Source organism: Mauremys reevesii, linkage group 2 (genome assembly GCF_016161935.1).
Source record: "Mauremys reevesii isolate NIE-2019 linkage group 2, ASM1616193v1, whole genome shotgun sequence".
NCBI lineage: Eukaryota > Metazoa > Chordata > Testudines > Geoemydidae > Mauremys > Mauremys reevesii.
The window spans coordinates 175,304,468-175,320,775 of record NC_052624.1 but is presented as its reverse complement, the minus strand read 5'-3'; positions in this window follow the sequence as shown (position 1 = coordinate 175,320,775).

Genomic DNA, 16,308 nt, shown 5'->3' with positions numbered 1-16,308 from the left:
GCTAGGGAAACTGACCACACCTTCATGACCTCCAGGCTTTATCATAACCACTCATAGATAAAACAAAGCTCCATCTGGTAAAAAAATGCAGCAGCCCACCTGTTCAGCAACACTGATCACCATGAACATATCAGTCTTGTGCTCCATTCTCTGCCCTGGCTCTGCATTGAATGCAGAGCCACATGGAAGGTCTCTTTTCTGGATGAGACATAGCTACCTGAGAGAGATCACCTCTCCCTTTTCCACCATAATCTTCCATGACAACTATGTTCTACTGGTAAAATGAAAGAAGTCAACCAACAGTGGGAGGCTTGTGTGTGCGGGAGACAGAACTTACACAGGAGCGACTGCTAAACAAAGGACACACAAACACAAACTCCCAAATCCTATAAACTAAACAAGCTAGTTCTCCTATAGGCTGGGAAGGAAAATAGAGAAAGTTGCTGTTATTTCTATTCTTAAATATTTGGAAAATACTCAGATAGCCTCCATCACCATACTAAGTACTTAGAAAGAAAATAATAACAAGGACTCTGTGTGAACATGGTGTGTTCTAACACAGTTTGAACTCTAGTATGGACAGGTCATTTCTGTGTGTTAGTTACCAACGCCCCGATCCACAAAGGTACATAGGTTCTTAAACCCAGACTTAGGCACCTACGTTTCTGAGATCCACAAAACTGCTGCCAAACCTGTAGGTGCCTAAACTTACTCGGGCACCTAAGGTTTCATGGTAAAAGTTCCCTCAGCACCTAATTTTCTGTCTCTGAGCATGTGCACTGCTGCGTCCTTCTAGGCATGTGGATGCCTAAGCCCCACTGTGATTTACAGCCCAGGGGAAGATGGGCATTCCTCTGCCTAAATTGCATGCAGGGCCTGATCCAGTAGGTGTGCTCCAAGGTCGCCTACCAGATTGGGTCTCATTCAAAATTTGGTAGCCTGGGCTTCCTCTCCCATCTAGGGCCCAGACATCCCCTACCCCACCCCTCTAGTTAAGGGGACACAGGTTTCTCTTTCTTGCCCTGCTTCCTGTGTGGGGGGGCCAGCCTGCCTCTCACCCTGGGAAGACATGCACCCCACGCCTCTGCTCTTGGTCAAGGGCCTTGGACTTTCTCTGGAAGAATGTGTGTGTACACATGTACTTCCATCTCTCCTCCCACTCTAAGCAAAGATTGCTCCCATTCTGCCCCTCTGTTCTAGGATGAGTCAGGAAGATGTTCTGCCCGAAGCAGAGTCATCCCTTTTGCCTCCAGGATCCTCTCATAAAGGGAGGTTGACTTTTCTCTCTCTCTTTTGTGAGGCAGACTCACCCCCCAACACACACAACCTCTCCCTGGGGAAATGGGGTCTAGGCTGCCCACCCACCCATCATCTCCACCGCCGCACCCTTTCACCAGTGACCCTGGGCTCTACCAAACCTCGCCGGGCTTCTCCACTTCAGCTCCTGTTTTTCCCTTTTCCTGCCCATCTGTGCATTTGTGGGGGACAGGGGTTTAGGTTTTCCCCTTCCTACATTTTCTAGGAAGGAGAAACCCTTCTCCCCCTTTGCAAAGTCTGGTAATGTCCAGGCTTCCTCCACTCCCACAGGGCAGAGACACTGACAGGTCTACTGTACAGGGAAACAGGTGGCTAATTATTAGGGTACACTACTGTTTTGCATGAAACTGAGTTAGTACTAATGAATGTAAGAGGTGTTATGAGCAATATAAGGAAATGGTGATGTTTACCTTACCTTATCTGTAGTGCTAGACCAAATAAAAAACATATTGGCGACAGTTGCATTCATTCTCCTCTTTACTGCTCTCACATATGAATGTCAGGGACAAAATATCTGCACATCAACACTTTGGATCGGAGGACAGATAAAACACACTCCCATATTTAATCTGCTTTGGAAAATACACAGCATAAAGACAATTACAACCCCTACAACAGTTTAACGCTAAGATCAAGTGTCTACTTGTTTGTTTATACATTTACAGAATTCACTTTAAAAGCATTTCTCTCAGGCCAAACAGCATCCTGGAAGGAGAAATGCTCCCCTTCAGTCCTTATAAGCAGCTCCGTTTCCATTAATCATTCCATTAACGCTTGGTTTCTGGTCCTGTCTCAAGCAGATGAGCTGGCTGCTTCATCAGCCCACATTGCATTTTATTTTGTACATCTTTGTCTAGCAAATTCCAGTTATTGTGGCAAAGCCTTAGAAAGTGGTAGCTTTCAAACCTCAGCCACCTGAGGCTCCAGTTTCAGATAAACTATGAGGACACTACTGAGTAAAAGTGCCACCTGTCCCCATATCCAGGCTGCCCTTTAAATGAAATGGAGCATTGGCTTAATGGCAAAGTTTTCAAGCCCTATTTTTAAATGGATCCAACCCACAAATGTCAGCCTAACTGTTTACAAATATGGTTACAAGCTGCCACAAGCCAGCTGAGTTCTCTTTCAGCCTCAGTTTTTTGTCTAACCCCAAGAGATAGCTTGATGCTGTTTCAAACAAGCCACAGAAATAAACTGAATGATATGCCTACACTTGGACATTGTTTTGTGGTCCATCTAGTCTTACTGCTATCTTCAGTGACAAATGACTACATTGGTAAAGACTAAAGAGAAGGATGGTCTAATGGTTAGTGTGATAGCCCAGGCCTTGGGAGGCCTGAATTGAAGTCCCTGCTCCACCACAGATTTCCTGTGTGACTTTGAGCAAGTCATTTAACTTCTTTCTACCTCATTTCCCCCTTTGTATGGGGATAATAGTACTTCACTACCTCACATGCGTATTGTAAATACATTAAAGATGGGAGACGCTGTGGTAATAGAGACCATGTAAATACCTCATAGATAGATGTATAACTAATACTAGAGTTGCCGCCACCCCTCTAGTTGTAGATGTAAAGCACCATTTTTCTTTCAAGATGTAGCGCCAAATTCTGTTCTCAGCTACACCAGTGGAAACCAGAGTTACTCTATGGAAGTAAATGGTGCAAGAGAACAAAAACTTACCTTGTATGCCTTTTTCTCCCCTCCATTTTTCTTAGGGGAAGCTGTAGAAGACAACAGTTATACTTGCTCATGAAATAAATAAGTGTTTTCTGGAGAGCCCCACTGAACAGAATGTGCAGTGCTTTTCTTGGGATGCTGTAGAGCAGGGGTCTCAAACTCAAATGACCCCGAGGGCCGCATGAGGACTAGTGCATTGGCCCGAGGGTTGCATCACTGACACGCCCCCTTGCTGCCCCTGGCCCCACCCCCAATCCACCCCTTCCATGAGGCCCCGCCCCTGCCCTGTCTCTTCTCCACCTCCTCCCCTAAGCGCGCGGCTCCCCGCTCCTCCCCCCTCCCTCCTGGCGGCCCGGCCCCGGCGGGTCCCGCTTCCCTCCCCCACGCCCCGGCCCGGCCCGGCGGGTCTCGCTTCCCTTCCCCACCCCCGGCCCGGCCCGGCGGGTCCCGCTTCCCACCCAGGCCCGGCGGCTCGCTTCCCCCTTACCGGCGCGTCTCGGCGAGGCCGAGCCGTCCCGCTCAGAGCCGCGTGGTGAGGGGGCGGGGCTGTGAGCTCCACGCCGAGCGCAGCGCTCAGCCCAGAGCTCCCAGCCCCGCCCCCTCCCCACGTGGCTCGGATCGGGGCGGGGCTCAGGCGCTCGGACGGAGACTCGGCGCTCTATGCGCCGAGGCTCCAGGAGAGGGGCGGAGGCGGGAGCCTCCGCTTTTCTCTTGGGGGCCCCTGCGGAGCCCGGGGCAAATTGCCCCCTTTGCCCCCCCCCCTGGGCGGCCCTGGGGAGCTCCGCGGGCCGCAGGGAAGAGCTCCGCGGGCCGCATGTTTCAGACCCCTGCTGTAGAGTTTTTTAATGGGCCAGCTGGCTTAATGGATGGCCCACCACAAGTTTAACAGCTCTTTTCCACAACTATGGAGCCAAAACATGCCTTTAGACGTACCTACATAGTTTCTTACTATCAATGGCAGCCATGCATGTATCCAGGGTATTTGGAATGCTATTTTTTTACATATTCTTCCCTAAAGGTGAAGATGGAAGATTAATCACTGTAGTTGGATAGAAGGTTAATACCTGTCTGCAGCAGAATCAATGAGAATATTGTATTGTTTTATGTCTGATTAGCTGGATGTTCTGCCAGACTTCACCTCCGAGGAAAAGGTGGCAGGTACAGAATATCTAACCTGGCATTGTGCAGTCATTACAGAGCCTTTCCCATGCAGAATAGGGCATATCCTCTACAGTGCTGGACAAAAGGAAGTTTACAGAGTTTCTGAGGCTACACTATTATTCTACACTGGATGGGTCCTTAACAAATAAGACTCATTTCAAACTCCAGACGTAAAGACAGAATGGTATTTTTGGAGAGGTGGGGTTGAAATGGTGTTGTTGGGCTCCTCAACAAAAATGAAGTCAGTGGGCTCTGCAAGTAGTCAGCATCTTAGGAGCCTTAATATGGAGCCTGGCTTTAGGAACCCATGTATGTGCCTCCATTTTCCCACCTGTATAATAGGGTTGATACTTGCCTATTGTACAGAAGCATTGGGAGGACTGATTAATGGCTGTTGTACAGAATTATGTTTAGAATTGTGCAAAATGTTGAGTGCATTTTAACCTGACATCTCAAAGAGGGAATGCAGGAGTCCCAATTCTTCACTGAAATCCATGGGCCTACACAGGTGTAAATCAGTACAGCACAGATTGTAGCTCCTATTGTGCAAACTCACACAAACAAAAGCCAAATAAAGTTTGCAGAACCCCCACAGAGTTTCGCACCATTTGAATAACGAAGGACAAGTTTTGTTAAGAGCTAGGTTTCTAGTACACAGGTTGGCATGACAGCAGGGTGTTGATATCTTTAAAGATCACGAGCAAAGAAGCGTCACCATCAGCTTTCAACGGAAAATAAGAACTGTTGGCTCTGTGCATATTTTTGTGTAAAATGAGTAGGGAAGCAGGTGCAGGAAGATGCTCTCTCAGGTCCTTTTGCAGGGGTTGCAAAGTGCATTGCTCTTCATGGATCTCTTAGTCCCAGGCTGTTATCTTTCGTTCAGTGTCCTGGTTCATAGCGAGAGCAAAGCACATTACCTCTGTTATGTCTATAGGATGAAATGAAGTGCTAACTGATTGGCATATGTTGTTGGCCCCACTCCTTTGTGGTGTATGGCTATTTGATGTAAATAAGGACAGTGCCTCCTGAGATCGTTCTGTCCTTTTGTGTGTGAAACACTAAGGACTGGTACCAAAACAGAAAACATGAACAGAAACAAGTAATTGATAACTAGGCCTGATCTTATATTTGCTGCACCTGTAAAACTACCATTCAAGTCAATTCAAGGTCAGTTCTATAGCTTGTTCCAAAGCACTTCAATATTAATAATCATGTTGATTACAGTAGTGCCTAGGGACCAACCAAGAACAGAGTCCCATAGTGATAGGCACTATATAAACAGGGTAGGCAGTCCATGCCCTGAAGATCTTATAATCTAATGAAAAAGACAAACACATGGTAGGAGAAAAGCATATAACATATCAGTTTGTGGCTAGCACCATGTTAGTTCCATAATTATCTATTTACTTGGTGTGGGGGTGGGAGTTGTTAGGCTAGGATAAGATAAGTGGAAAGACAATGGAAGGAAGGGTAGGAGGGACTGGTGTAGAGTGAGGCTGCGGTAAAGAGACTGAGTGAGGAGGCCGATCAGCACAGGTAAGTGCATGTCACATCTCTCTCTCTTTTTTTAAAGAGAAGACACAGATGGACCACATACGGCCCTAGAACTGCATGGACCCCTCCTCTTGGTATCAGTGGTGCTCCCATGTGTTTAATAAGTAGTATATGGCCTTAACAAGCTGAACCTACAAAGACAATTGTGCTGGTAGAACCCTCTGCTCACATGGTTTTCTCTGCAGAATCAGGACCTGAATTTGGACAACTTATCTATGATGATGTCCCCTTCTTTATGCATCACTTCTTCATCATTTAAAATGTCAATATTTTTACATTTAGAAACTAGTGCTAAAGCAGCATTTAATGTTGCAAAATCCTATGCAAAGAATTCAGGAAATTTCAAAGCTCTTGCTATATTAATTCAGCAATGTTATATATTTTACAGTATGCATCAATAACCCAGAGTATTAAAGGTAAGAATTAAATTTACAAAGTGAAAAAGGAATAGAAAATGTTACATATGTGCAATAGAGTTAAAATGGCTAGAATAATGGATGTTGAGGGGCAGTAAGTTAGTTTTGTATTTATATAAAACATAATGTAAATATTGTACATATTAAATACAAATTTTAATTGTGTTCTACTCTCCTCACTCTTCAGCCATTGCTTGTCTTATTAAATGGTAAACACTTTTATCAGGGACTGTGTTTTCCTATGTGTTTGGATAGCACCTAACATAGTGGCTGATACTGAAATAAGTAAATAAAAATAACCTTTGCTTTTGAACTTTTCTGATTTATTTAAGTGCTTGATCTCACAGCCTTAATGATGCAGAATAAAATCTGGAGGTGATTGTCCGAAACCGATTGCGGTTCGATCAGCTTTGGTATTGGGAGAGGAAAAACCAGGCTGGACCAGAATAAAGTTTAAAGCCAAGTGGCTGCGTTTATTGGGGGGATAGTTATAACGTTGGCCGAGGAGAGGGGCAATTCTTAGCTGGGATGTTATTAAACAATACAAACACACCCAAAAATCATTAACAATACAAATCTATACTGCTCACTGCTTCACACTGAGTAGGCAGACACACCAATTACACGAGGAGGAAATCGGGCTCGTCAGAGCGGTGCCCGGTGCAACACAGAAAAGAGACCCACAGGCCACTGCCTCAACCGCCCTTGCTTTCACACTAAGGGATTTACCCAGAGTGTGGTGCGGCTGCGATTGTGCAGATTCCACTCACTCAGACCGCGGGGACAGAAACCCCTTGGTCAGCTAATCCTCAGGTGGAGACAGCACCCAGCACCAAGCACTCCAGACAAAGACAGAGCAGTAACTCACACAACTTAAAACAGTCTATAGTTAACTATCTACTAAAACTCAGAACAACTACACAAACTAAACAACTGTGCAATTATGAGCTCAATAATTCAATTCTCATATACTGTATACACTTGGTACTGTGTTGGTACACACACTTGGTACTGAGTTAGGGAGGGGGAAAAAGAGGGGAAGCTAGGTAAGCAAACTGTCAGAAATTAGAAAGCAAATACCGCACTCCAGGCGCAGCTGACCAGCAGAGCAGACACCAGAAGCATGACGAGCTGATGGAAATAGATCCAAAACGATAAATCCAAAGCGATAACGAATCCAAAACGACACAACACGAGCTAGCTATACCGGGAGGAGACCCTGGCTGAAAGGTTGATCAGGCCCTTCAGCTGACACGCGGATACTCCACAAAGATTTTGTGGGGAAATCTAGTTTTATTCGAAGGGTCTCACTCACTCGTGTCAACATCTGATTGGTCCCTGGCTCCTACACCCTTCAGGCTCTGAACTGTTGCCCCCCATGCCAACAGGATTTGCACACAGCACACTGGCATCTCTGCACAAGGCACTAGCCCGACCCCTAGATGACCAGGCGAAAAGAGCGGGAAAATGCACACAGCCCTAGAATGTTGCACACCGCACCTCAGGGTTGCACACGACACCACGGTGTTGCTGGGCAGAATTAGGTCTCTGCCCTCTCCTGTGGAACAAGAACCTGGTCCAAGATGGAGGCTGCCTTGTCCCTTTAGCAGAACAAGATGGCCGTGGACCGACAATTGGCCATACAGAGCCATAACTATGTATAGGGTTGCGACAGTGATCAGCTTGTAATTGCAATCAGCTTCCTTTCTCTGTAGCTTCGCCAGCAGAGCCTTTTAGTCTTTAGCATCTAAGTCAGGGATAGGCAACCTATGGCACGGGTGCCGAAGGCAGCACGCAAGCTGATTGTCAGTGGCACTCACACTGCCTGGGTCCTGGTCACCAGTCTGGGGGGCTCTGCATTTTAATTTAATTTTAAATGAAGCTTCTTAAACATTTTAAAAGCCTTATTTACTTTACATACAACAATAGATTAGTTATTATAGACTTATAGAAAGAGACCACCTAAAAACGTTAAAATGTATTACTGGCACATGAAACCTTAAATTAGAGTGAATAAATGAAGACTTGGCACATCACTTCTGAAAGGCTGCTGACCCCTGATCTAAGTAATAAACAATAAACTAGATGTGCACAGAGCTATTGTTAATCCAGTAGTCCCCACACAGTGCTTACATGGAAGAGCAGGTATGAACTTGTGATACTGGCTTGTGATACTACAGTGCTGGTATGACGGAAGACCAATGGACCGGAAGCATTCTCACTGGTGCAGAAGTGCCATGAAAAGGTGCACTGTCTAAAATTTAATTTACATAAGGTAAGAACAGCCATACTGAGTAATACCAATGGTCCATCTACCTCAGTATCCTGTCTTCCAATAGTGGCCAATGCCAGATGCTTTAGAGGGAATGAACAGAACAGGAGAATCATTGAGTGAGCCATCCCCTGTCGTCTACTCCCAGCTTCCGACAAACAGGGGCTAGGGACACTCAGAGTATGGGGTTGCATCCCTGCCCATCCTGGCTAATAGCCATTGACGGACCTATCCTCCATGAACTTATCAAGCTCTTTTTTGAACCTTCTTATAGTTTCGGCCTTTACAACATCTCCTGGCAATGATTTCCACAAGTTGACTGTGCACTGTGGGAAGAAGTACTTCCTTTTGTTTGTTTTAAACCTGCTGCCTATTAATTTCATTGTGGGACCCCTAGTATTTGTGTTATGTGAAGGAGTAAACAACACATCCTTATTCACTTTCTCTACACCTGTCAAGATTTTATAGACCTCAATCATATCCCCCTTAGTCATCTCTTTTCCAAGCTGAACAGTCCCGGTCTTATTAATCTATTCTCATACGGAAGCTGTTCCATACCCTTAATCATTTTTGTTGCCCTTCTCTGTACCTTTTCCAATTTTAAGGTATCTTATTTGAGACAGGGCGACTACATCTGCACACAGTATTCAAGATGTATGCATACCATAGATTTACATAGAGGCATTATGATATTTTCTGTCTTATTATCTATCCTTTTTCTAATGGTTCCTAACAGCGTTTTTTTCCACTACTGCTGCAAATTGAACAGATGTTTTCAGAGAACTATCCACAATGACTTCAAGATCTTTCTTGAGTGGTAATAGCTAATTTAGAACACACCATTTTGTATGTATATTGAATTATGTTTTCCAATGTGCATTACTTTGCATTTATCAACATCGAATTTCATCTGGCATTTTGTTGCCCGGTCACCCAGTTTTGTGACATCCCTTTGTAGCTCTTTGCAGTCTGCTTTGGACTTAACTATCTTGAGTAATTTTGTATCATCGGCAAATTTTGCCACCTCACTGTTTACCCCCTTTTCCAGATCATTAATGAGTATGTTGAACAGCACTGGTCCCAGTACAGACCCCTCGGGGACACCACTATTTACCACTTTACATTCTGAAAACTGACCATTTATTCCTACCCTTGGTTTCATATCTTTTAACCAGTTACTGATCCATAAGAGGACCTTCCCTCTTATTCCATGACTGCCTACTTTGGTGAGGGACCTTGTCAAAGGCTTTCTGAAAGTCTAAGTACAATATATCCACTGGATCACCATAGTTAATGTTTGTTGACCCCTCAAAGAATTCTAGTAGATTGGTGAGGCATGATTTCCCTTTACAAAAACCATGTTGACTCTTCCCCAACAAATTGTGTTCCTCTATGTGTCTGATAATTCTGTTCTTTATTGTTTGAACTAATTTGCCTGGTACTGAATTTAGGCTTACCAGCTGTAATTACTGGGATCACCTCTGGAGATTTTTTTACAAATTGGCATCACATTAGCTATCCTCCCGTCATTTGGTACAGAGGCTGATTTAAGTGATAGATTACATACCACAGTTAATAGTTCTGCAATTTCATGTCTGGGTTCCTTCAAAACTCTTGGCTGAATACCATTTGGTCCTGGTGACTTCTTATTTAATTTATGAATTTGTTCCAAAACCTCCTCTAATGATACCTACATCTGGGACAGTTCCTCATATTTGTCACCTAAAAGGAATAGCTCAGGGGTGGGAATCTCCCTCACATCCTCTGCAGTCAAGACTGATTCAAAGAATTCATTTAGTTTCTCCACAATGGCCTTATCATCCTTGAGTGCTCTTTTAATCTCAATCGTCTAGTGGCCCATTGGTTGTTTATCAGGCTTCCTGCTTCTGATGTACTTGAAACAATTTTTGCTCTTAGTTTTTAAGTCTTTGCTCTTCATATTCTTTTTTGGCCTGCCTAATTATACCTTTACACTTTACTTGCCAAAGTTTATGCTCCTTTCTATTTTTCTTTGTGGGATTTAACTTCCTATGTTTAAAGGATGCTTTTTTTGCCTGTAACTGCTTCTTTTACTTTGTTGTTTAACCATACTTGTACTTTTTTGGTCCTCTTACTATGTTTTTAATTTGGGTTATACATTTTATTTGAGCATCTATTATGTTGTTTTTAAAAATCTTCATGCAGCTTGCAGGCATTTCACTTTTGGGACTGTACCTTTTAATTTCTGTTTAACTAGCTTCCTCATTTTTGTGTTATTCCCCTTTCTGAAGTTCAGTGCTACTGTGGTGGGCTTCTTTGGTGTTTCCCTCCACTCTCCCAGGGATGTTAAATTTAATTATACTATGGACACTATTACCAAGTGGTTCAGCTATACTCATCTCTTGGACCAGATCCTGTGCTCTACTTACAACTAAAATCAGAATTGCCTCTCCTCTTGTGGGTTCCAGGACTAGCTGCTCCAAGAAGCAGTCATTTATGGTGTCAAGAAACTTTCTCTCTGCATCCTGTCCTGAGGTGACATGTACCCACTCAATATGGGGATATCTGAAATCCCCCATTATTATTGAGTTTTATGTTTGTATAGCCTCTCTAATCTCCCTGAGCATTTCACAGTCACCATCACCATCCTGGTCAGGTGGTCGTAGTATATCCCTACTGCTACATTAATAATTATTATTCAAGCATGGAATTTCTATCCATAGAGATTCTATGGTACAGTTTGGTTGATTTAAGATTTATATTGTATTTTACTCTATGATTTCTTTCACATATAGTGCCCCTCCCTACCTGCCTGACCTATTCTGTCACTCCCATATATTTTGTACCCTGGTATTATTGTGTCCCATTGATTATCATCATTCCACCAAGTTTCTGTGATGTCTATTACATAAATATCCTCATTTAATACCAGGCACTCAAGTTCACCCATCTTAGTATTTAAATTTCCATCATTTGTTTATAAGTACATATAAAATTTGTCTACCATTTAGCTGTCTGCAATTTGATAGTGCCTTAATGTACATCTGCTTGTCCAGCTGTTTCTCTGCATTTCCTTATACTTGGGTTCTCATCGCAATACATGCTTTATCATATTTGTTACTGTTATGTGAGATCAAAGACACAAAAGCAGTCAGATTTCATTTGGAGATCTGAAATACTGAGAACAGCACTTATTCCTATGCACTTATTAAATGTTTATTAGACCACTGCACTTCAGACAGAAAAAGCCTGAAGAACTTCCCATGACAGCCAGCCAGGAAACAAGACTGTCTAGCATGATCCTGACCTGGTCTTGAGTAATGTTACACCAAAACTTTGCTGAATCAGAAGTGAGTAACCAACAGTGACGGACTAACAAAAGCTATCAGTGACCTATATCTGCTGTGTATATGCCTGGAAAATAATTTCAAGGTCACTTCTGATGTATTTTTGCAGTGTCACACACCATAAATCAAAAACTGCAGCTATATGCCAGTACAATACAATGCTATCATGTTTTCTTGGGGGTCCCTATTGGGTATTAAAGAATCATAAAGCGCCCACTTGCAATTCATTTATAAAATACCGTACTTGGCCTTTTAAAACGGAGTAAGGATTTCCAATAACAAATTATGAGACAGATCCTGTTGCCTGTAATGTTAGTGGCAAAACTCCTCTTGATTCCAGTTAAAATAAGATCAGTCCCTAATCAGCAGTCTGACCAGTTTAGACACCTACACTCTTCTTTAATATCTCCTACAGTCCGCTTTCAGCATCCTGTGCTATTCTACAGACACACACAAATTTAATTTGATCTTGTATGTGCAGGATAGAAATTGCAATTATGTTTCACCTGTAGACTGTTCCCAGGCACTTTTGGCCAATAAGAACATGGCTCACCTTGTTCAAACTGATTTCTCTCATAATTTGAAATCTTTGAAACATAATTTGAAATCTTTAGTTGCTCAATTAATAAGTAAATATTCAGCAAAAATATCTCTGGATCTTGATGCCAAGTTTTTATAAATTAAAGCTAAAACTAGAAGTAATACACATGAATCAGCAATTTCACGTTAAAGCAGGGGGGCCTAAACGTTGTGACAATTCAATTAATGTGGCCCAACTCTGAGGGGTCACAATCAGAGAATTTGTAAAGTTCTGTAAGGACTGTACACTGAATTTGTCAGTTCTACAGCAGTGGGAGTCAGTGACAGTGAAGAATAAAACTCAGATTTTCTAACTCCTAGTCCTACGATCTTAACCAAAACACAAACTACCTTGTTTAAAAAAAAATCCCCTAAAACCTATATAACATACTCCAAATTTTCCTTTGCAGGTCCTACACATTAAACACTCAGCCTGTTACATGTACTGCAAGTCTCCAAATAATCACAGATTGGAAGGAAAGGTGCGATTTTCATTTTTCCATGAAAATTTTTATCTTAATGAGAAAGAGGGAGTGGGCGAAATATGCTTGAAGAGTCATGAAGCTGCTGGTTCAGTCATTGTGTCTGGTATCGATCATATAGTCAAGATATTGCACGGTGCTGATGATAAGCAATCTGCCGGTGGGCTCTTTGTCACGGATGCCTTGCTGTTTATTTTCCTTTCTTTTTATTTAAGCAAATGAACAAAGAAAAACATCTTACCCTGATTAAGGGCCTGATTCTGCATGCTCACTGGTATAAATCAGGAGTAACTGAGGTGAATGGAATTACAGTACGTAGAAATGCAGTGAGAAACAGGCCCCAACATCTAACTTAAAAGTATCCTTTAGTTATAAGTACAGCAACTTGTTTAAAAAAATTACACAGAGGGAAGACAGTACTAGACGTGGGCTGGCAATTAGTCATATGAACACAGCACACTTAAAGGATTTTCACTGGCCCAGCTGAAATCAGATCCCTTTCCTATTCAGCAGAACACATGAAGATGTGCTTAATTGTAAGCATATGCTTAAATCCCATTGAAGTCAATGAGGTTCAAACAACTTCAAGTTAGCCATGTCCTTAAGTGTTTAGCTGAACAGGAATGGACTTAAGCATATGTTTGGTTGAATTACTATCTAAATTTGTCTCTGTGCAGATATTAGCAGTGCTGCATTTTTAGCTTGGAAGTCATTGCTTTAACCCTCACCTTGCTCTTTGAACCTGTTTTTACCAACATGATATTTTTGATTGTTTTTTCAGTCAATAAAAGGAACAGGCATATTCTATTTCAGAAAAAAATGATGTAGTTTACTTGTACTTTCAGCAAACCATCCTTTGGATTCCAGAAAACAAACTGCCTTAGCATAATGTTCTACATGGTTGGCTTGATATGGAATCAATTAATCTGTCAACATAGTTTACATCTATCATAGGGTTACCAATCCGGTTAATGAATGAAAACAAAAATATTTATAATTAAAACTACTTCTTATTGAGTGCTCCTAATCTGTCTGCACAAGTAAAGCAATGATGACTTTCCCAGCCTCTAATCTTTCAGTTGTATAGAAAAGGACTGGAACCCCTTTACTTTCAAAGTTTTAAAACAGCTTTCTTCCTTTCTCTCCTCAACAATGTGACTGGTAAAAAAAAAAAAAGTTTTGAAATATCACACAAGAATAAAAGAGAGAGAAGAAAGAAAATATGGCCTTCCAGAGGTCTCATGTTTTTATAATATACTACTTATAATTTATATTGGGGGGTTGTGTGTGTGATATGTATGGTACACTCAATAGTTTCATGAATGCCAATAAGATTTGGTTCTTTTTTATGTAATTAACTCCACTGTAGGAAAAGTATTGATTTGCTTAGCGAGCATATATATTATTCCTCTGCTGGGGAGACTTCCAAGATGAAAATTTTCATGTGTTTGAAGTTTCATATTTGTGTTAGGGTGGGGATTCTGGCCTTCATAGGTTTTTTTAAATCTGAAAATATCATACTAACATTCAGTTATTACAGAGCAATCTGCCTGCCTGCTTCTATCTTTGAGTGACAGGACCTTAATTTTCTGACACTAGCTCAGTTATGCTGCTGGATGCTATGACTCTCCCCCCCCCCCAGAATATATTAGCTTGCATATTATTTCCCTTTCTTATATCTCTCATGTGCACCAGGATGACTAACTTTTTAGGATTACTAGAGGACTGTAAAATAAAAAAACTCTAGGCTAGACCCTCAACATTGACTTCATTTGAACTTCTCTGATTTTACACCAACTGCGGATCAGTTGTCCATCATTCAGAGTTCTCTGTATACATTTACAGGAGAATCCACTTTTGCACGCAACTGACTTGATACTTCTCTGAAGGAGCTGAACAAAATGGACTGTTCTTAAAAACCACAAGGTACACTATGACCACTGGACCTGGTGAGAAACTTCAAACACTTGTCCCCATAATTCCTAGATTCCAAGGCCAGAAGGAACCATTAAGATCTAGTCTGACCTCCTGTATGAGACAGGTGATAGAACTTCCCCAAATAATTCCAGAGTAAATCCTTTAGAAAAACATCCAACGTTGATTTTAAAATTGTCATTGACAGAAAATTCACCTTGGCTTTTGCTAATTTTTTCCAGTGGTTAATTACTCAATTAAAAACTTACAACATATTTCCAGACTGAATTTGTCTAGCCTCAACTTCCAGCCATTGGATCACGTTAGATCACCTTTCTCTGCTAGATTGCAAAGCCTATTATTAAATATTTGTTTCCCATGTAGGTAATTACAGACTGTAATCAAGTCACCCTTTAATTTTCTCTTTGTTAAACTAAAGAGCTTGAGCTCTTTGAATCTATCACTCTAAAGCACATTTTCTGAATCTCTGCTTATTCTCATGACTCGTCTCTGAGCCCCCTCCAATGTATCAACATCCCAGAGCGGAATCACTCAGTGCAGGCAACGTTGCAAGTAGCTACAGTGTTCAGTCAATACAGCCCTGTGCTATACTCATGCACATGGAGAAGGGAAAAGATGAAGACGAAGTATGGAGTATGAACAAGCAGCAGATCAAGATCCCTCCCATAATTGTGTGTAGGAATATGTTGGGATGGGGTCACTTACTACTGTGCTGCTTCATACACTATGTCCCTTCTAGCCTGCAGATTGTTACTACTACTTGAAAGAGCAGTTAAATGTACCTCATGGTATGGTGCACAGGCCTTCCACTTTGAATCTTCCCCTGGCCTGAAAAATTGCTGAGACAGAGGATGCAAGAGATTGCATTTATGCTCCCATCTGTGTGCTTATCAGGGAAGGGCCTGGCTGTTAGCACATATTGCAGTATGACAGAGTATGATAAAGCAAACAGTTAATTCCCAAGATGCAACTGCTCTTCTTTAAAACCCATTCATTGTTAACTGACATCTAATTATCCAATGGAAATAGTATCACTCAGGCTGCACAAGCAAGAAGACATACAGGCTGCAGATGTTCTGCTGGGCTGCAGAAAAAAAGGGATTTGGTAATTGACAGTACTCAGTTTCCTTATCTCCTCACTGGAGTCAAGCTGTAGCTTGTTTTGGGGTAAGTCAACCTCTTGCTGGTCTGTTTTTGCCACGAGTAGAAAGCCGTTGAAACAAGAAGTGCTCTTTTTAAAGCAACAGCTTTATATTGCTTTGTTTTCATTGTACCTGCTTCCAAAGGGACCAGGAAGTGTCTTCCATCCCTTTGAGAGTGATTTTAAAGAGGCCACACTGAGGAAGTTCTTACATTCTTGCCATCAATTGCTGAGATTTTAATATATTGACCCAATGGCTCTAACTCCCTGAAATGCAATTTTCTGTAGAATTCAAATTGTAAGGTTCTTTTCTGGGGCTGGGGTTAAAAGAAATCAAAATCACATAGCTCTAGGATTGTTAGAAGTCTTCTGTTTTCAAGCCCCAAAGCAGTTAAGCAAAGAAGGCTAATGGCATTTTGGGATGCATCATTCCCTTCTACTCGGC